Source organism: Nematolebias whitei, chromosome 3, assembly GCF_014905685.2.
Source record: "Nematolebias whitei isolate Nwh7 chromosome 3, NemWhi1, whole genome shotgun sequence".
NCBI classification, from domain to species: Eukaryota; Metazoa; Chordata; class Actinopteri; order Cyprinodontiformes; family Rivulidae; genus Nematolebias; species Nematolebias whitei.
In genome coordinates, this window is record NC_056500.1 from 12,186,793 (window position 1) to 12,193,115 (window position 6,323).

The following is a 6,323-nucleotide window of genomic DNA, read 5'->3' on the forward strand; positions in this document are numbered from 1 at the left end:
ATATATATACATTTATTTTATTTATGTAGATTTATTAGATGATTTTCAACTGTTACTTGAAATCAACCAATCATGGGTGACTAACAGACATCTCTCTGTGGTAAGAGTGATGCTGGATTAGCTTGAGACAGTTTAACTCCACGGGGGAAAAAAACTGTTATGGATTGTCATTAACAGAGAAAGAGTTGTTTAATAGGATTAGCTCATTTGCATTTTCTGATTATGGTACAGACCGGCAAAGCTTCTGGTTTAGGATGATAAAGGAGTTACAAAAGCAAGACTTCAGGCTGACTGACAAAAAAATAAAAAATAAATAATCAACAACCCAAAAAAACAGGATTGGTGAAGAAAAAACTAAAAAAAAAAATTAAAAACAAGATGACTACATTATTGCAAAACATGGATAGCTTCACATCTGCTTCCAAGACTGTGAATGAGATGTTTTAACGTATGAATGCAGAATGTTAACTGTAATATTACCAGTTAGTTTTAGAAGTAGTAAACCAAGATTTGATTTAAAGAAATCTTCTGTGAGATCATACAACTTCTAAAATAAATACAGAGGTTTTTAAGATTCAAGGATTCAAGGTATTTTAATGTCATTCACATCGCATGTGGTGCATGAGGTGGAACAAAATTGTGTACACAGGGTCCCAGTTACATCCAACAATAGCAAAAATAAAAAATGTAAAAAGAAACATTAGATTAGGATCTAAGATATACACTGATATACGCTAAACAAACGCCCAATGAAAAGATCTAAGATATTCGCTAGTCACTAATAGTGCAAAACAATACACCAAACAACAGCAGCACAATTGTCATAGGTTCTGTTCGGCTATAATCTACATCTTTTAATGTGAGCACTACCTTAATGAATACGCTAAGCACTAGTAGTACAAGAACAATACGCTGAATAACAGCAGCACGAACATGACTCTGTGTGAGCAGATGAGTACAAATGAGCACAGCAGCATGAAAGAAATCAGCAGCATGAGATCAGCAGCATGGATAGTCAGTATCAACAGTCAAGTGGAATTACAGTGAATGTCTTTTTTTTAACAGTGATAATCCTGATTAAGGATTTATGAGTCTAACAGCTTCAGGGTATAAGCTGTTCCTCAGTCTAGTGGTTCTACACTTAATGCTCCTCAATCTCCTGCCTGAAGGGAGTGGGGCAAAACGTGTGTGTGCTGAGTGAGTGGGGTCCTTCATGATGCAGGTGGCCCTCTTCCTGCATCTGGAGGTGTAGATGTCTGTGATGGTGGGGAGGCTGATTCCAACAGTCTTCTGTGCAGCCTTCACCACTCTCTGCAAAGCTTTTCTTTCTGCAGCTGTGCAGCCTCCATGCCACACGTTGATGCTGGAGCACAGGGTGCTCTCCACTGCACACCTGTAGAAGGAGGTGAGGACTGAGCTTCCCAGACCAGCTCGCCTCAGCCGCCTGAGGAAGTAGAGTCTGATGTGCTTTTTTGATCAGGCTGGTAGTTTGTGTGGGAAGCAAACAATCTTAGAGTTGTACATTTTTATGTAGTAATGAAGCCAAATCCTATTGACACTGATAATTCACTGCAAATATGAATAAAGAGGAGGGCTGCCACTGACAGCGAAGCACTAGTGAATAGCATGCTCACAGTGATGGTAAAAGTAATGAACTGTTTCCTTCCCAAAGTACAATGTACTTTGTTGAAATGGTGAGATGCATGACACTAATTCTGCCCCACTGCTCAAATGTGGTCACCACAGCTTTCCAGCTGGTCCTTGGTGGTCAGCCTCAAACATGTAGGACATGTTTTGGATACAACTGCTCTTTTTCTTTAGTTTGAAAAAAGTTTTGTGATGTTCACAACATGGAGCTACTTGAATCATCAATACAATAGAACCATTGTATAAGACCTTAAAACAACCTTAAACACCAATTATATTGGGTTAATAAAGTCATGAGGAATGATCTTGGCTGACTAATCTGATTTTCTGTCTTGCAAACTGTGGCGCCTCAGACATTGAAACCAGAAATCCCATTAGACATAAACAACATCCAAGTTCCCAGCTGATGGGAACCCGCTGGCAGCTTCAGCAGTTCGGCTTCAGAGTCTCCGGGCAGCAATCCATCTGCAGACAGGAAATGCTGGGGGACAAACAAACCAGACCCAGATCTGCTTAATGCATGACAGTCCACTGCGCTTCACCAGAACAGAACAGAGCAACAACGCAGGAAGGACCGCGCTGTGTGGGGTCAGGGTTTGACATTCAATATTTGTTGAAGTAGAACAGATGAGAAAAAAAGGAAAACATGAACTGCAATTAGTACAAGTAACAGTTCGGATGTAAGTTGTTGATACTCACCAAGGATTGTTAAAGGTATTCGGAAATATTTTGTATGCAGTGCTTTAAATATAAAAGACTAGCAATTGAAGAAATTCGTATTACCATTGAAAAACCAAAAACATTATGCTCAATCTAGTATGATGCTGCAAAGATGTCACAAAGTACGTGTTGTGAATAAATCTCAGTAACTTCCACACCAAAGTTTACTTTTATTTTGTTAATTTGACTGACTGACATTTTTTGTGTTAAAGCTGGTCAACATCTTGACTTCAAAAACTTAACCAGTGTTTACTTCTCTGAAAGTTTCTATTAAATCCAGGGATCCAAGAAATAGTTTGTTAACAGTACAAACACTCATGGGGGAAAAAAAGTTTTGTTCACCCTTTTCCTTTGATGGCAGGCAATAAACTTATTTTTCTTTATTGTTTTAACTGTCCCTCTGGATGTTGATATGATTTGGATGATAAGGTCACCTAAATTATTGCAGTGCTTGTTCAAGTGTCACTTGGCTGGCTCATTCACAAAACAGAACAGACAATAAAGCTACAACATCAAAACATGCACACACACACACACAAAAAAAAAAATCTAAATAAAACAAATATCCTATCAAAGCTGGTTGAATGAACTTATTTAAAATTGAATAGATGCACTTAAAAAGTTAAACCTGCTATGACTCGGGGAACCCAGAGTAGTATGAGACCCGGAATGAGACAGACAGGTAGGTAAAAAAGTAACAGTGTTTATTAGTGGATAATAGACAGTTGCTTCTCTGCAGCTCCTGGAAGAGGAAGGAGATGGTCAGAGGAGGCCGGCAGGGTAAACAGCTAATATTAATGTGATGATGTTTCTCTCTTACAGGTTTGAAGATGTCTTTGGGACCAACTCCAAATCCATGGAAGAGCTCCAGAGGGAGACAAGGCCAAGGGTCCAACAGGACACGGGAGGCTGGCAACTGGTGGCAGGCAAGGCACGAGGAGAACAAGACAAGGCACGGGGAGAACAAGACAAGGCACGGGGAGAATCAGGACCAGGCACGAGGAGAACCAGGGCAGGACCAAGGGAACCAGGACCGAGGAGACAGGATCGCTGAGGACAAGAAAAGCTGGTAAGTAGATTTACTTAATGTAAACGTGCAGTCCGTAGGCACAAATACCATTGATGGTCAATGCTCCAGCGAAGATCAACACTGGACTGCAGCCTTATGTAGTGGAAGACTCTCCTCAGATTGATGGCCGGCAGCTGTTGACAATCAGCGGCCATCTTGGACGAGGAGCTGCAGACAGTGGTATTCTTACAAAACCTCTTAGAATAGGGATCTGCAACCTTTACCATCAAAAGAGATGTTTTTTTTTGCCTTCGTTCATTACATTAAACGTGTCTGGAGCTGCAACAACCTACTGCTACACCTTTGGTTATCAACTGTGGCCCATGAGCCACTTTAGGTTTGCTGGAGGGGGCTTTTGTGGTCAATAGGGGTGACATTATAAAGCAAAAAATTTCTAATGATTTTACACATCTATTAAAGAGAAAGACCAGATTCTTGTAAAGAAGGGGGAAAATCAGTTTCTACTTGGTTTTAATTTTTTTTAAAAATTTATAAACTATACAGACAATTCATCATATAAAGAAATAAAGCATCAAGTTAAAGTAGGTTTTTCTCCTTGTACTCGTGTTCACATATTTGCAAAAGAAATGACAGAAAAAACTGTTTGAACTACAAGGTAATCCTATTACGTTGTTTGTTTAACCAATAAAATTCAGTTTTGTGTCAGTTTTGGTCAAAGTTTGAAAGAGCCGCTACAGAGGGACTCAAGAGCCGCATGTGGCTCCAGAGCCGCAGATTGCAAACCCCTGTCTTAGAAACATTAAAATAATACAATGTATAGCTTGTACTTAAAAAAGTCTCAGTATTTCAATAAAAAAAACAAGCAGCCAAACCTTGCTAAAGAAGAAATGACAGAGGTGGAGATGGCTCAGACTACAGAGTTTAGATCCACTGCTTATAAAATGATAGCATGTCATAATTACAGAGAGCAAGCTTCAAACATCAATCCAAAAAAAGATGAGAAAGGCTCCGCCAGCACCGCCAGATAAAACTAAAACTGATCATTTCATACTGGGACACCGAGGCATTTGGATGTTAACCCTATTGGGTTTTAATTAGCTGCAGCAAAATCCATCACTAAATAACATCAGCGTGATCTCTGCTGGGGCTGGAGAGCAACAGTAGCCATGAAAAGGAAGAGACAGATGCTAATAGAGAAATAAGTGATCAAAGAGTGGGTCTGCACCCGTTATGGCCTCACTCCTCCACCACCATCCGTTTTATGAATACATTTGGTATGTATGTGTTTGAGCTGGGGGGGTATGTGTGGCTGGGGTTTTAAAAGAGCACCATGCTGTTACCATAGAAACATGGGCCTTTGAAGTTTTTTGCCCCCTTTTTTTACAGCTGGCTCTGCTCTGTTCTCTCCTCTCCCACTATCTCTCTCACTTCTTTTAGCTGCATCAAAAAAATATATTTCTCTTTGAAGACTTAAGCTGATTCCAAGTCAAACCCGGCGCTATTTCTGGCTGCATTCAAAACGGGGGCTATGGCTTTGCGCAGTGCTCTGTTTGACATCTCTGTGTAGGAAAAATATTGTGTGGGGGGCACTTGTGTGTGAAAAGATGTGTAGGCAAACCTGCAGAGATGGTTGCATGTATGTGTTCACACAGCTCACTGCGTGTGATTAAAGAGCTGCTTCCAGTTTAAGACAGATAATGGGGCATGTTCGTGAGTTTGAATGTGTGTACAAGTACAGACACGGATCTTCAGAACAGCATTTTCAAAAGAGGAAAAAAGTGGGGAGAGAAGGAAGTGACAGAAAAGAAAAGGATGGGATGGTAGATAAATAAAAGGGATTAAAGGAGAGGACAAGAAAACAAAAAAGGGGGAAATACCACAATGTGTCATTATTTCTCTAACTCACTGGTTTGAACACAAACAGAGCTGAGAGGATTTATTCTCCTGTCACCTCGGGGATCACAGAAAAACGGTTCACGGTTTTGGCTTCAGCCTGTTTGGACCTTCTTCCAAAGACGACTCCATAAGACAAAAAACGGTTTATTCACAGAGGTGCAGAAACATTTTCCATTCCACCAGCCAAATAATTCACCTCCAGTCGATTTTGAGCTTTCTGTCTCCTGCCGAAAGGCAAAGACGGGCAATAGGGCTTATTTTATCTGTGTTTGTGTGTGGACATGTGTTAGCAAAATCTCTTATGAAACATGGAACAGAAAGCAGCCATTATATGTGCATCTACAACTGATTTACTTTTAGAGCCAAACCCATAGCAGATGGCCGCCACACCACTAAAATGGCTATAACTCAGTCAAGTTTACAGATATTGCACTACAGTAACATTTGCCCTGACATGGACAGCACTTGAATGATGTGTTGGAAATGACTCTCAGCTACTACCACAACAATTCTTTGCTCATTGACCAAGTTATAGTCCTTTTATTTTCTGAAGTTGCTTAGCTGTGTTGGCCATCTTGAATGGGGTTGACTCTGAGTTAATCAGCTGTGCAGTTATTTCTTAGAGTTTCACACAAATCTGTTAACTATCCATCCATCCATCCATCCATTTTCTTTACCCGCTTCTTCCATTTTGAGTCACGGGGGTCGCTGGTGCCCATGTCCAGCAATCACTGTGCATAGGATGGGGTACACCCTGGTCGGGTATCAAGTCCATCACAGGGTCACATAACGAGACAAACAACCATTCACTCTCTCAATCACAACTAGGGACAATTTAGAGTTACCAATCAGCCTAACATGCATGTTTTTGGTCTGTGGGAGGAAACCGGAGTACCCGGAAAAAACCCACACGTGCACGGAGAGAACATGCAAATTCCACCCAGAAAGGCCCCTGGACCGGGGTTTGAACCAAGGACCTGCTCGCTGAGAGGCAGCAGCTCTACCAGTTGCACCACCGTGCTGCCCTCTA